Source organism: Calidris pugnax, unplaced genomic scaffold, assembly GCF_001431845.1.
Source record: "Calidris pugnax isolate Ruff unplaced genomic scaffold, ASM143184v1 scaffold178, whole genome shotgun sequence".
In the NCBI taxonomy this organism is placed as follows: domain Eukaryota; kingdom Metazoa; phylum Chordata; class Aves; order Charadriiformes; family Scolopacidae; genus Calidris; species Calidris pugnax.
The window spans coordinates 2,244,781-2,257,947 of record NW_015090986.1 but is presented as its reverse complement, the minus strand read 5'-3'; the positions used below and the strand labels follow the sequence as shown (position 1 = coordinate 2,257,947).

Sequence of the window (13,167 nt, the reverse complement as noted above, 5' to 3'; positions counted from 1 at the left end):
GGGGCGGGGCGGGAGCCCTGCCCGCCCCCACGGGTTGTGCCGGATGCGTGAGACCCCCCACCCCCGTCCCCGTCTGTCCCCGCTGCGGGCACGTCGTCCTCGTCGGAGGCGGCCCCGGGAAACTCTCCGGTCGGCGACCTTCCGCGGAAAGCCGGCCCCGAAAGCCCCCGGCGCCCGGCTGACGGACACGACGTTTCCCACCCATGGCTCCAGCCCCGGCGGGCCCGGGGAGACTTCCCGAGGGACCTGTCCGTTCCTGAAAGCAGAGGGGTTCCCGGGAAACAAAACCGAAAGCCGGCGGCGCCGCCGCTTCATGGTGAGGTCACCTCACGTCCCCCCTCTCCACCCCCGCACGGGATGGATTGCGTGGCCAAATCCATCCAGGTGGAGGAAAGGGGACGTCAAAGGACGGGATTCCCGGCTGATTACACAGCATCTGGGACATCCGTGAAGCCTGGGAGCTACGTGCAGCTTCTTCAGACAGAAAGAAGCAGCCCGACTTCATTTACATAACCATGTTCCCTGCCAATTAAAGGTCCTGCTGCGGGATGGCACTGAGTTGGGACTGTTTAGTATGAGGAAGAGGAGACTGAGGGGAGACCTCATCACTCTCTACAACTTCGTGAAAGGACACTGTAGAGAGGTTGGTGCTGGTCTCTTCTCACAGGTAATTAGTGACAGAACGAGAGGGAACGGCTTCAAGCTCCAACAGGGTAGGTTTAGATTGAACATTAGGAAGGAATTTTTCACCGAAAGAGTGATAGGGCATTGGAACAGGCTGCCCAGGGAGGGGGTGGAGTCACCATCCCTGGCTGTGTTTAAGGGCCGTTTAGATGCAGTGCTAAGGGACATGGTGTAGGGGAGGACTTTGTAGAGTAGGGGAGATGGTTGGACTCGATGATCCCAAGGGTCTCTTCCAACCTAGACGATTCTATGATTCTATGTACAGTCCCAGCAGTACACAGCTGCCCTGCTGTGAAAATGTGTGCTGTCTTATGACGCGTAAACCCAACAAGACCTCTGCCACAACTTTACCCAAAGAAAGCAACCCCAAACGTGAGAATATTACTGGGGACATTAATGAGGACATTAACCCACCAAGGAGCCACTGTTGTAAGAGTTTGCTAGCGAGTACATTCACGGGGTGGCACACAAAACAAATCCAGAGCTGTCACCTGCGGCAGCATGTGGATGGCAGAGATGTGTCCTGAAGGAGGGGGAAGGACACCCACCTCCCTGTGCTCTCTGTCCTGTGTTCCACCTGCAGTAGATAGTTAACATTTTTATGGGCCATAAATCAGCAGGTGGTTGAGAAGCCTGGATCCCTTCCTGGAAGCCACTGGGGTTTCTGTGGATACAGCCCATTTGGCTGGGGAGATGGTTGAGAAAGATGGGTTTCATTCACTGACCTGGGTTCAAACCTTCTGAAACAATAGAGCACGAGCCCCTCAGAAAGGAGGATGTGGAATGTTAGGTTATGCAATAAAAGCTCCTCCACACCCCCACAGAGAGGCAATGGCAGGTAAGAGCCCAAATAACACCCTGTCCCTGCTGCTCTCAGGCCCATCACAGGAGATACCAGCCCATCAGAGGCCCATCTCCACAAGCACAGAAGCTCCAAGGGAGGTAGGAAGTCAAATAAGAGACTCAGAGGAAGGGGCAGCCTGCCTGGGCTCCTCCCAGGGCTCTACCAGGAAAGCCTCACCCCAGTTCTGAAGGCACCAGGATGAGCCAGCACCACACCACCTTTCAGGCTGAGGGAGCTACTTCCTGGTGGTGTGCCTTGGGGTGCAGGGGAACAGCACTGTAGCACTGCATAGGGCTTACTAGGAGATGCTTAGGGGAGGAACCAAAGGTGGGAAAAGGAACAGATCCAAGTGATTTTGGGAGGAACAAGTGTGAGACAACAGAGGCGTAAGGTCATAAAAAGGACTGCTTGCATATAAATAGTTGCTGGTAAGGCACTTTTCTGGCTGTGCCCAGTTAGTGCAGTCTGTCCTCTCTTCTTGGCTTTCTGATTCTTTCCATGGGTGAGGGACTCTTTATTCAGGGTGCATGCCTGCCTGTATGGGAGTCTGAGTGCCAACAACTGGAGTCACACCATGGATCAGAGGATTCGTGTGTCCATGATGTGGCAACTAGAGACCATAGTGAGTGGACTTCAGTGCCAGCATCTGGACTGAGACCTTGGCTGTAGAGGACCCCATGTCTGTGGTGGCAGCAGCTGGAGGAGGTGCAGGTCTGAGTGCCAGCAGCTAGACTGGGACCTCAGGGGAGAGGGCCCCTGTGCCTGTGTAGTGGCCAGCTGAGGAGACCTGAGTGACACCAAGAGTCAGTCCCTGGGATGAGACCAGGGATCAAATGCCAATGTTTTGGGTGCTAGAGCAAGTGGGTGTGCAAGCATGAGTGTGGGCAAAGATCCAGCTGGATGAGCCAGTGAGTATGTGTGGTGGCCTGGGAGGCAGGGGGGTTGGAGGTCTTTAAAAGCAAGATCACAGGAAGAGCCAGGACCTTATCAGAGGGACCAAGGAAGTCCGAGCTGTTGGAGAGATTGTGGGGTCTGGGGAGTCTCTATGGGAGAGACCGACTGGTATGTGTCTCTAAGGGAGAGACTGTGGGGCTTTGGTCCTGGGGGAGCAAGAGAGTCCTGGCCAGCTCTGGGTGGGGTGAGTGGGGTTTATGTCAGTGTCAGCAACCGGAGAGGGGCTGCAGACCTCATGTCTTGATGCTAGACGGGGAGACAGGCACCCAGGGGCAGCTGGCAGGTGGACTGAATGCCTGAGCACAGCTGCAGAGGAACCCACCTTGTATGTACAAATGTTCCCCGCAGCAGAGAGGAACAGGATGAAGTTGTTGATGCAGTTTGTAAAAGTGCTCGCCCCTCTGTGTCATTCCACAGAAGTGGTGAATCACCATCCCTGGATGGCTCTAACTTACAACACAGCAGACAGGGAACAATCCAGCATGTTCCTGGAATGTGTGGAGGATAACTTCCTCATGCAGCTAATAAGTGAGCCGACCAGGGAAAGTGCTCTCCTAGACCTGCTCCTTGTAAACAGAGAAGAACTCATGGGAGAAGTTAAGGTTGGAGGCCGTTTAGGGCACAGTGACCATGAGATGACTGAGTTCTCCATCCTTGGAGAAACAAGGAGAAAGGCCACCAAAACTGCCACCTTAGACTTCCGGAGGGCAAACTTTAATCTGTTCAGAAGGTTGTTAGACGAAATCCCTTGGGAGGATGCCCTTAAGGATACAGGAGTCCAGGAAGGATGGACATACTTCAAAAAAGAAGTTTCAAAGGCAGGCTGTTCCCATGTGCCGAAAAACAAGTAGGCGGGGTAGGAGGCCAGCCTGGCTAAATAGGGATCTCTTGCTAGATCTCAAAAACAAAAAGAGAGTCTACAACCTCTGGAAGAGGGGGCAGACCTCTTATGAAGACTACAAAAATGTAGCAAAGCTATGCAGAGAGCAAATAAGGGGAGCCAAAGCGCAGCTAGAGCTCAACCTAGCTGCAACCGTTAAGGATAATAAAAAAGGTTTCTATAAATACATTAATAACAAAAGGAGGATTAGGGAAAATCTCCCTCCTTTATTGGATGCAGAGGGAAACTTAGTCACAAAGGATGAGGAAAAGGCTGAGGTGCTCAACACCTACTTCGCGTCAGTCTTTAGCAGTGGAACTAGCTGTTCCCTGGACACCCAGCCCCATGAGCTAGGAGATAGGGAGGGGAAGCAGAATGTGGGCATCACTGTTAAAGAGGGAGAGATCAGTGACCTGCTAAGCCGCTTGGATGCACACAAGTCTATGGGACCAGATGGGCTGCACCCAAGAGTGCTGAAAGAGTTGGCAGACGTGCTCGCCAAACCGCTCTCCATCATTTACAGGAAGTCATGGCTGACTGGGGAGGTCCCAATGGACTGGAGGGTGGCAAACGTAACACCCATTTACAAGAAAGACAAAAAGGAGGATCCAGGAAACTATAGACCTGTCAGCCTGACCTCGATACCAGGGAAGGTCATGGAACGGGTCATCTTAAATGCCATCAAAACCCACATAATGGGCAACCAAGGGATCAGGCCTAGTCAGCATGGATTTCTGGAAGGCAGGTCTTGCCAGACAAACCTGATCTGCTGCTATGACAAGAAAACCAGATTATTGGACGAGGGAAAGGCTGTCGATATAGTATACCTGGACTTCCAAAAAGCATTTGATACAGTCCCTCACACAAATGTAGTGGAAAAACTGGCTTCACACGGAGTGGATGAGCACACGATCTGCTGGACCAAGCACTGGCTGACTGGAAGGTCCCAAAGAGTGGTGCTCAATGGAATCAAATCCAGCTGGCGGCCGGTCACTAGTGGTGTGCCTCAGGGCTCAGTGTTGGGACCATTTCTGTTTAACATCTTTATTGATGATCTCGATAAGGACATAAGGTGTATCATCAGCAAGTTTGCAGATGACACCAAGTTAAGCAGGAGTGTTGACTCCCAGGAGGATAGGGAAGCTTTGCAAGAGGATCTAGATAGATTGGATCACTGGGCCAATGCCAATGGAATGAGTTTCAACAAGGGCAAGTGCAAGGTCCTGCACTTGGGCCACAATAACCCCCTGCAGCACTACAGGCTGGGGGAAGTGTGGCTGGAGCTGCCTGGAGGAAAGAGACCTGGGGGTTCTAATTGACAAACGGCTGAATATGAGCCGGCCGTGTGCCCAGGGGGGCAAGAAAGCCAATGGCATCCTGGCTTGTATCAAAAATAGTGTGACCAGCAGAAGTAGGGAGGTGATTGTGCCCCTGTACTCAGCACTGGTGAGGCCACACCTTGAGTATTGTGTCCAGTTTTGGGCACCTCAATACAAGAGAGATATCGAGGTGCTGGAGCGAGTGCAGAGGAGGGCAACGAAGCTGGCGAGGGGGCTGGAAAACAAATCGTATGAGGAGCGGCTGAGGGAGTTGGGGCTGTTTAGTATGAGGAAGAGGAGGCTGAGGGGAGACCTCATCACTCTCTACAACTACGTGAAAGGACTCCATAGAGAGGTTGGTGCTGGTCTCTTCTCACAGGTAATTAGTGACAGAACGAGAGGGAACGGCTTCAAGCTCCAACAGGGTAGGTTTAGATTGAACATTAGGAAGGAATTTTTCACCGAAAGAGTGATAGGGCATTGGAACAGGCTGCCCAGGGAGGTGGTGGAGTCACCATCCCTGGCTGTGTTTAAGGGCCGTTTAGATGCAGTGCTAAGGGACATGGTGTAGGGGAGGACTTTGTAGAGTAGGGTAGATGGTTGGACTCGATGATCCCAAGGGTCTCTTCCAACCTAGACGATTCTATGATTCTATGTTTCTATTCTATGAAAGCTTATGGCCTGCTGCGAGGAATGGAGACCGAGTACCCCAGGGCTAGGTGGGAACAACAGTTCCCTGGGACTGCAGGGGTTAGTGGTAGTAGTTACAGTGTATTGTAGCACGCTTAGCATGTGTAGCTTGTGTATTGGTCACATTTGCTATTTAATGAGCAGCCTTACACGCGTAAAACTGTTTTGTGGAGCTACAGACCGCAGGCCAAACAGGAGACCAGTGACTGAAGTTAGCACCGGCCTTTATGAAGCTGCCCTCATCACCAGAAGGGGTGAAAGGTGTACCCAGCTGACACAGACTACACAATGAGCACCTCTGGTTCTCCGGAATTCCCTCTAACATCCACAGGGACTGCTGTGGAAAGTAACCAGAGCCCATTGTCATACCAGCACCAGCCCCTGTGACCTCTGCATATACCCGAGAGGAGAGGGCAGCAGCCTCTACAAACTCTGCAAAGACAATCCAGGAGTGCCAGGGAACCTCCTTCAGGGTGTCGGGCATGATCTCATACTGAAGGGCTCTCTGAGGCTGACAAAACGTGTCAGTGTGAGAAGGGCAGTACGAACAAAAAACGAAATGTTAAACACTTCTCTATTCTTCAGTTTCTTATAGTGAAGAAAATGCTTTCTAGTAAACGCTAAATCAATTCCCACCAGAAAAGAAGAAGAGAATCAGATCATGGGAGCGGGCACTGCCTGGTTAGCATTTACAGCACTTGTGATGCAGGAATCCTTTACCAAATGGAAAACCAAAATGAGCAAATATGAGTCGACCTTATCATTATCCCTAGGAATTATTGAGTGGCAGCATATCTCTTCAGCAGCTTCTTCACCTTGAAGTCACGGGCTGAAACAGATCTATTCTACATGTTGCTATCCAGGGCACTCCTCTCAGTTGCAGATTTCACCACCTAAATTGACAGCGGATTCTGATTTTAAAAAATCAGGAATTCGATGAGTAGGAATCAAAATTACCCATCCAGTTTTGCCTTTGCAGGTAAAAAAAGAGGCCCACCAGTCATGGGAACTGGTGCCAGACATCAAGGTAATCAATACAACTAATTCAGCTAGTATTTTAATAAGATTTAAATTGTTTAGTAATGAACATGACAAGTGTAAATGGCACATTTACTTATACAGGTAGGTAGTGTACATAAAAATGTTATAAAACAACCACAAAACCAGATAAAACAGTCAGAAACCACCCTGAGAAGCCTCGTTCCAGTAAGAACAGATGAATGCAAAACCATTCCCAGAATGAAGAGGAAGCTTCTAGTTTAATAGCAGCTTTACTAAGCTGATAAATGCTTTAGTTAACTAAGAGGATTAGATAACATTGGGACTTCCCTTACTACAAACAAAAAATGCTGTGTCAAAGTCAAAGGTTTATATTCACATATGAATGTGCTTGGATTTTCAAAGTTCACATATCTATATATGCTCACGCACTTCCTTTTTTTCAAAAGTCGAATAGTTAAGAGGAAAACAAAAAACAAAAATCTTCAAGGATGTAATAATTTTTTGTCATTAACGTAAGACAGCAGAAATTTGGGGTTTTTGAACACTCACTCCCAAACAAAAATTAAGCAATTGTCACAAGTTAAAGAATTAATTACCTTGAGGTTAAAAAAGTCTTCTGGTCATTCATGTTTACAGTCAGCACACTTCTAGCCTACTCAGATAGATACACAATGGTAAAACCAGGAAAACAGTTTGCTAAAGACTACGAACTTAGGGCATTGATTTTTTCTTTTATATTTTATCTATTTATTTTATATTCTTTATTGATTTATCTTTTTCAAACTGTTTAATTATTTCGACTCAGCATCTTTAAACTTATAAGGTATTAAAAGTAAGCACTTGGTCTTCCATTTTGGGGAATATTGATGTATTTTGGAATTTACTTTTGTAATAATAATAAAATATCTTTTAAAATAATGGTAATTTATAATTATATTGTATTTTAATTAATTTTAATTAATTTAATTAATTATAATGAAGCTATATTTAAATATAATTAGAATTAATTTTGTAATAATAAAAAATAATCTTTACAGTTCAATGGAATCAATCAGGCAGACTGACACAGATGTAACCTTCTTTCCAAATATTCATTCTACAGGCTATCTCTAGCATGATTTGCTTCCTTCTTAATCTGGATTATCAAACTGAAGTAGATCATGAATTGTTTTACCCAAATCATTACGGTAAAGTTCAAACTGATTCACTGAAGTTCACTACACACAAAGCTAAGAGAAATAACTCTTTCTTGCTTTCAAAAATTTCTTCTGGCTGTTATTCTCTGTTCCTTTTTCTTTCTTGTAATGTAAAAATCACATCTGATTTATCCAATAAACATCTGCATTGGCACAAGTTACAGTTATTTCCTTTTTTAGGTTACTTCATTTTTTTCAGTTAAGTACCACAAACAAAATTTTTTAGATTTAATTATTTTTGGACGAACTATTTGTAGAGAAAATACATCTTATCTTTTAAATCTTTTAGAAAAGATGACAAGAACAAAGTAGATGTGACTGCCTGGCTAATGGCTGCCAGATTTGCATTACCACAAAATGCAATTTATGACTGCCCGTAGGCCTTCTGCGATGGCAGCAAACCCTCTAGCTTTCTGGACTAATGGGACACTGCCTGCCTTCAGAAATGACAACAATCCAGCAGCACTACGCAATACGTGATGTTGCCTGATTTTTTTTTTTCTTGTGGCCTCTGTATCATGACCTCACAGATGGGTGGTCAGGAGGTCGTAGCCTGGAGCAGTACTTGAACTTGATGTTCCAGCCTAGTTTTACAGTGCTGCACTCCACGGGAGAACAGTTCCCAGTGGACGACGTGCCAGCACAGCATGAATAAGGCACTGTACCAAAGCAGACTTACCAGAACCACTTCACACAGCTCTTGTTTTTCTCTCTAGTTGCTCTCTACAACTACCTGAAAGGTGGGTGTAGAGAGGTGGGGGTCAGTCTCTTTTCTCAAGTCACAGGCGACAGGACAAGAAGAAATGGCCTCAAGTTGCGCCACGGTAGGTTCAGGCTGGATATTAGGAAAAATTTTTTCACTGAAAGGGTTATCAGCCATTGGAATGGGCTGCCCAGGGAGGTGGTTGAGGCACCATCCCTGGAGGTGTTCAAAAGACGGGTTGATGTAGTGCTGGGAGGTATGGTTTAGTGATGATGCTCCTTGTTTGTTGTGCGGGTGTCTATTTTTGTCAGTTAGGTTGACGGTTGGACAAGATGATCTTTAAGGTCCCTTCCAACCTAGAAGATTCTGTCATTCTGTGATTATGTGCTTGAAACACAGCAGTAACAAGACACTGGTGGAAGGGTAAGGCAGGTATGAATCAGCCGAGCAGGACAGCGATTCCGGATTTGATTGAGGCTCTTCAGAGGTGTTTCTGATTTCCCGTGACAGCCACTCAAACGCAGAGCAGCAACGTGGCTGGGGGCGTGGGAAGTGGAAGGGGGCAGGCAATGTCCCCCAGTGTGGTGCCACAAACATTCACAGAATCAGTGAAATCACACTGTTCAGCATGTGTGTGGGGACGCAAGCAGCTGCCAGCAAGGAAAGGCAGGAGCTGCAGCCCTGGGTGCAGATGGGCTCCACCCCAGTGTCTGCAGTCTAGTGCAGCTCAAACCTGCCTCCCCTCCACCTGCATCAGACACAGCAGCTCTGTTATGCTCTAACCGAAACCATCCTCCGTTCTTTCTGCTACTTCCTAAATCCTTAATCCTTTCTTTAGAAACCAGCCCCACTTCCGTAGCAATCAGCCACAGTTTCTCCTCCCGTTCTCTATTCTTATAGTATTGAAATCCGCTGCCCCATCATGTTAACCCCTCCATGGAGACCAGACCTCTGCAATACAGAGGTCTACTGCATTCTTGAAATACCTTCCTGCTCAAGAAAAGAAGAAACTTGGGCAGACCAACATGGTTTGCTTGGCTGCAAGGGGCTCAGTGGTGAGGTGGATGGTATCTTTAGTAACCTGCTTTGAGCGAAAATTACATTGTCTCAAATTTACCAGAGGCAGAGAGGCATCAACCACAATTTTCTCCGCTGAAGCCTAATTTCACTGAATTTCACTGAATTTTTAGAGTTGGAAGGGACCATAGAGATCATCTAGTCCAACTCCCCTGCTAAAGCAGGATTGCCTAGACCTTGTCAGAGCATGTTACTCAGGACTGCATCCAGGTGGGTCTTGAAAATCTCCAAAGAAGAGGACTCCACAACCTCCCTGGGCAGCCTGTTCCAGGGCTCTGTCACCCTCACCATGAAGAAGTTTCTCCTCATATTTGAGTGGAACCTTTTATGTTCCAACTTGTGCCCGTTGCCCCTCGTCCTCTCACTGGGAACCACTGAAAAGAGTCTGGCTCCCTCCTCCTTCAACCCTCCCTTGAGATGCTTGTAAGCATTGATAAGGTCTCCCCTCAGCCTTCTCTTCTCCAGACTAAAGAGTCCCAGCTCTCTCAGTCTTTCTTCATAAGGGAGATGCTCTAATCCTTGAATCATCTTTGCTGCCCTTCGCTGGACTTTTTCCAGTAGTTCCCTGTCCCTCTTGAACTGGGGAGCCCAGAACTGGATGCAGTATTCCAGTTGTGGCCTCACCAGTGCAGAGTAGAGGGGGAGAATGACTTCACTTGACCTGCTGGCCACACTCTTCCCTGTGCAGCCCAGGATTCCATTGGCCTTCCTGGCCACAAGAGCACACTGCTTGCTCATTGTCATTTTGCTGTCCACCAGGACCCATAGATTTTTCTCTTCAGAACTTGCCTCCAGCAGGTCCACCCCTAACCTGTACTGGTGCCTGACATTCTTCTTCCCCAGGTGCAGGACCCTACACTTTTCCCTGTTGAACCTCATGAGGTTCTTCCTTGCCCAGCTCTCCAGCCTGTCCAAGTCTCGCTGGATGGCAGCACAGCCCTCCGGGGTGTCAGCCACCCCTCCCAGTTTGGTATCATCAATAAACTTGCTGAGGATACACTCTGTCCCCTCATCCAGGTCCCTGATGAATATGTTGAACAGGACTGGACCAAGTATTGACCCCTGGGGGACACCAGTGGTTACAGGCTTCCAGCTTGAACCTGTCCTCAATAGCTGAGGACAGTCCCGTGGGTGGCTGGCAGCGCAGTACTGCCATCTTGCGTGGAGCTGGGGGATAGCGGGAGATGTGTCCCCTGGCTCCCTGAGGCACCACCAGCGGCAGGCGAGACCTCAGGGAGCTGGGAGCCACCTAACTGTTCATCACACAAACCACCACTCCAGGGCACTTGGGAGGACGCATTCTTCTGCTCATGGATGGACAGGTCTGTTATCAGCAGTCTATAATTTAATCTATTAGTTCTATTTTTTTTCTGGGGTTGTTCAGCCTGGAGAAGAGGAGGCTCCAGGGAGACCTAATAGCAGCCTTCCAGTACCTGAAGGGAGCCTACAGGAAGCTTGGGAGAACCTGCTTAGAAAGGCCTGCAGTGACAGGACGAAGGGCAATGGCTTCAAGCTGCAGGGGAACAGATTTAGATTGGAGATTAGGAGAGGGTTCTTCACTGTGAGGGTGGTGGAGCACTGGAACAGGTTGCCCAGGGAGGTGGTTGAGGCCCCATCCCTGGAGATATTCAAGGAGAGGCTCGATGAGGCCCTGGGCAACCTGGTCTAGTTGGGGGTGTCCCTGCTGACTGCGGGGAGGTCGGACTAGATGACCTTTGGAGGTCCCTTCCGGCCTGGGCAATTCTATGATTCTATGATTCTTCCTTCTTGTTGTCTGATCTTTTCTTACAGCATCTCTCTTCCTCCTCAGTACACCACCATTTACTTACGTTTTCAGTTCCCGTAATTACGCTAATCTCCATTTTTCATAACATTTTACAAAACCACCGCACCAGTCACGTATCTAACAGATTTTGATTTATCCTCCCACAAAACCTTACTACTTCCTTGGATGGCAGGCAATTAGAATCAAGGACAGGCAGCCCAACACATCCTCCAGTTTTCTGCACGAGATTGTCATTTTGTGAGCCAGCTTCCCTGCCTCCCCACTCCCTTAGCTGTTGCTGTCAGTCGCTGTACCCTTATGACAGAGAATGTTTTGATTCTAGATACAACCTTATGCAGATATTAAACCCCAGAGAAGTTTGCCAGAACAGGGTTTTTCAATGTTCCTTTTCTATAATTGGCAGCTAGTTATTTTTGATAAGTAAAGCCTTATGCAGGGATTTTGTTCAAGTGAGCAATATAATACCTTCAGTAAAACTATTCATTGTGGGCAAACCCCTTACTTTTAAAGGTGTAGGCAGAATCTTGGGCCAGATGCCTTCATCCTTGCAAGTGCTTGCATCTATTAAAATTAACACTTACTCTGCACTGTAAGTTAGCAGTGAAAGTTTGACATAAACTACTCTGTCAAACCTCTGGAGCTGAAAATACATCATACTATCACATTTTTAAAGTTTGTATTTCCTTATAAATTAAAACTATGTATGGTGAAAAGATTAAGTACTTTCAAAAGTCACAGGCATTTTCAAAATATCACCAAAAAAAAAAAAAATCAAGTCCTTTGAAAGACTTCAAGTAAAAATACCAAGCAATTTTCCACAACAGAAAAAAAAAATAATTGTTTTTTCCTTACTTTTCTGCTATTTTGCTATTTGCTAATTTTTTTTTCCTCTTTTTCCCTGCTTACAGAAGAGGGAAAAATGGGAAGATTGCTGTCTTCTCAGACACTTTTTTCAAAAAACAACCTTTGCAAAAATGTATGCATTTAGAAAACGAATTAGTAATAACAAGAATCACTTGCAGGTCAAGACATTAGCAGGTGTAGGTGTTTGAAAATGACACTCGCTACATCTGAATCTTGAACTAGAAGATACTCTGTGGAAAAAGATGATTAATTTTTGTTTTAAAGGTGAGATGTCAAATTCCACTGTGAGGTGGTGTTTGAGGTGCTGTATGTTCTCACAGACTGGTGTTGGAAACTTTAATGAGACACTCTAGTGGCAAAAGAATCCTGCAAATCCTATCCAATGTTTGTGTTACTGCTTAAAAGGCCAACTGACAGAGCACAGTTTTTTGCCTCAACGCTTTTTTCATAATGAAAATCTAATTTCTTTGGATTTCAAAGTCAGCCTTTAATTATGGACGATGATGCCACGAAAACATCCTGACACACGGTGAGAGGCTGCGTAAGACGTGAACCCTAAGCGTCAAAGCCATTTCGTGCCCTTCTTTGCTAATTGATACTTAATACCTGGTTGCACGGTGCTGGAGCCATGACCCTGCCAGGGCCTGTGTGCGTGTTCAACGTGGAGACGTGTTCCTAGAAGCTTCTCAGGACATGTTTCTATGGGAAAAAAAAAAAAAAAAAGGCAGAAGAATGACAGGCAGCCCACTGTGGGACTGGCACTTTCCCCCCAGCACGTTTTTAATACTCACCTGGGCTGGAGGAGCCGGTGTGACCTGCTGCTTTCACGCCCTTGGCTCTGGAGCCAGGTGGCACCCGTGACGGTGTCCCAACCACAACCGCGACACTCCCCAGTCAAAAACACACCCGGCACCGGCCCAGCGCGATTGCAACCCCATTTTTCCCAGGCCGATGGAGGGTTTAGGGTGTTCACTTGAAATTAGTTTAGCAAGACAATAAAAAACAGAGGCCGAGCGTAAGGCGGTTACCACAGGAGCTCAGCGGCCCCCGCGGCCGTTCCCAGCGCCGGCCCGTCCGCCGCTCTCCCTCAGGCCGCGCCAGGCCCCGCCGAGCGCTTACTCAGGCTGCGGAGCCACCGGGCGGCCGTGAGGCGCGGGGGCGGCCCGGC

The 13,167-nt window shown here is 47.7% G+C and overlaps 1 protein-coding gene across 2 annotated transcripts in view; it reads right to left on the bottom strand.

Annotated features, from left to right (window-relative positions):
* Positions 1-13,101, bottom strand: part of LOC106894943 (programmed cell death 1 ligand 1-like) — a 26,066-nt gene extending 12,965 nt beyond the window's left edge. For both annotated transcript variants that reach the window (XM_014953994.1, XM_014953993.1), the window contains exons 1-2: positions 12,791-13,101; positions 12,606-12,698 (exon numbers count right to left, since the gene is read on the bottom strand). The gene's annotated coding sequence lies outside the window, so the exon portion shown is untranslated. The remainder of the gene's footprint in view (positions 1-12,605; positions 12,699-12,790) is intronic.
* Between the last annotated feature and the right edge of the window lie 66 nt (positions 13,102-13,167).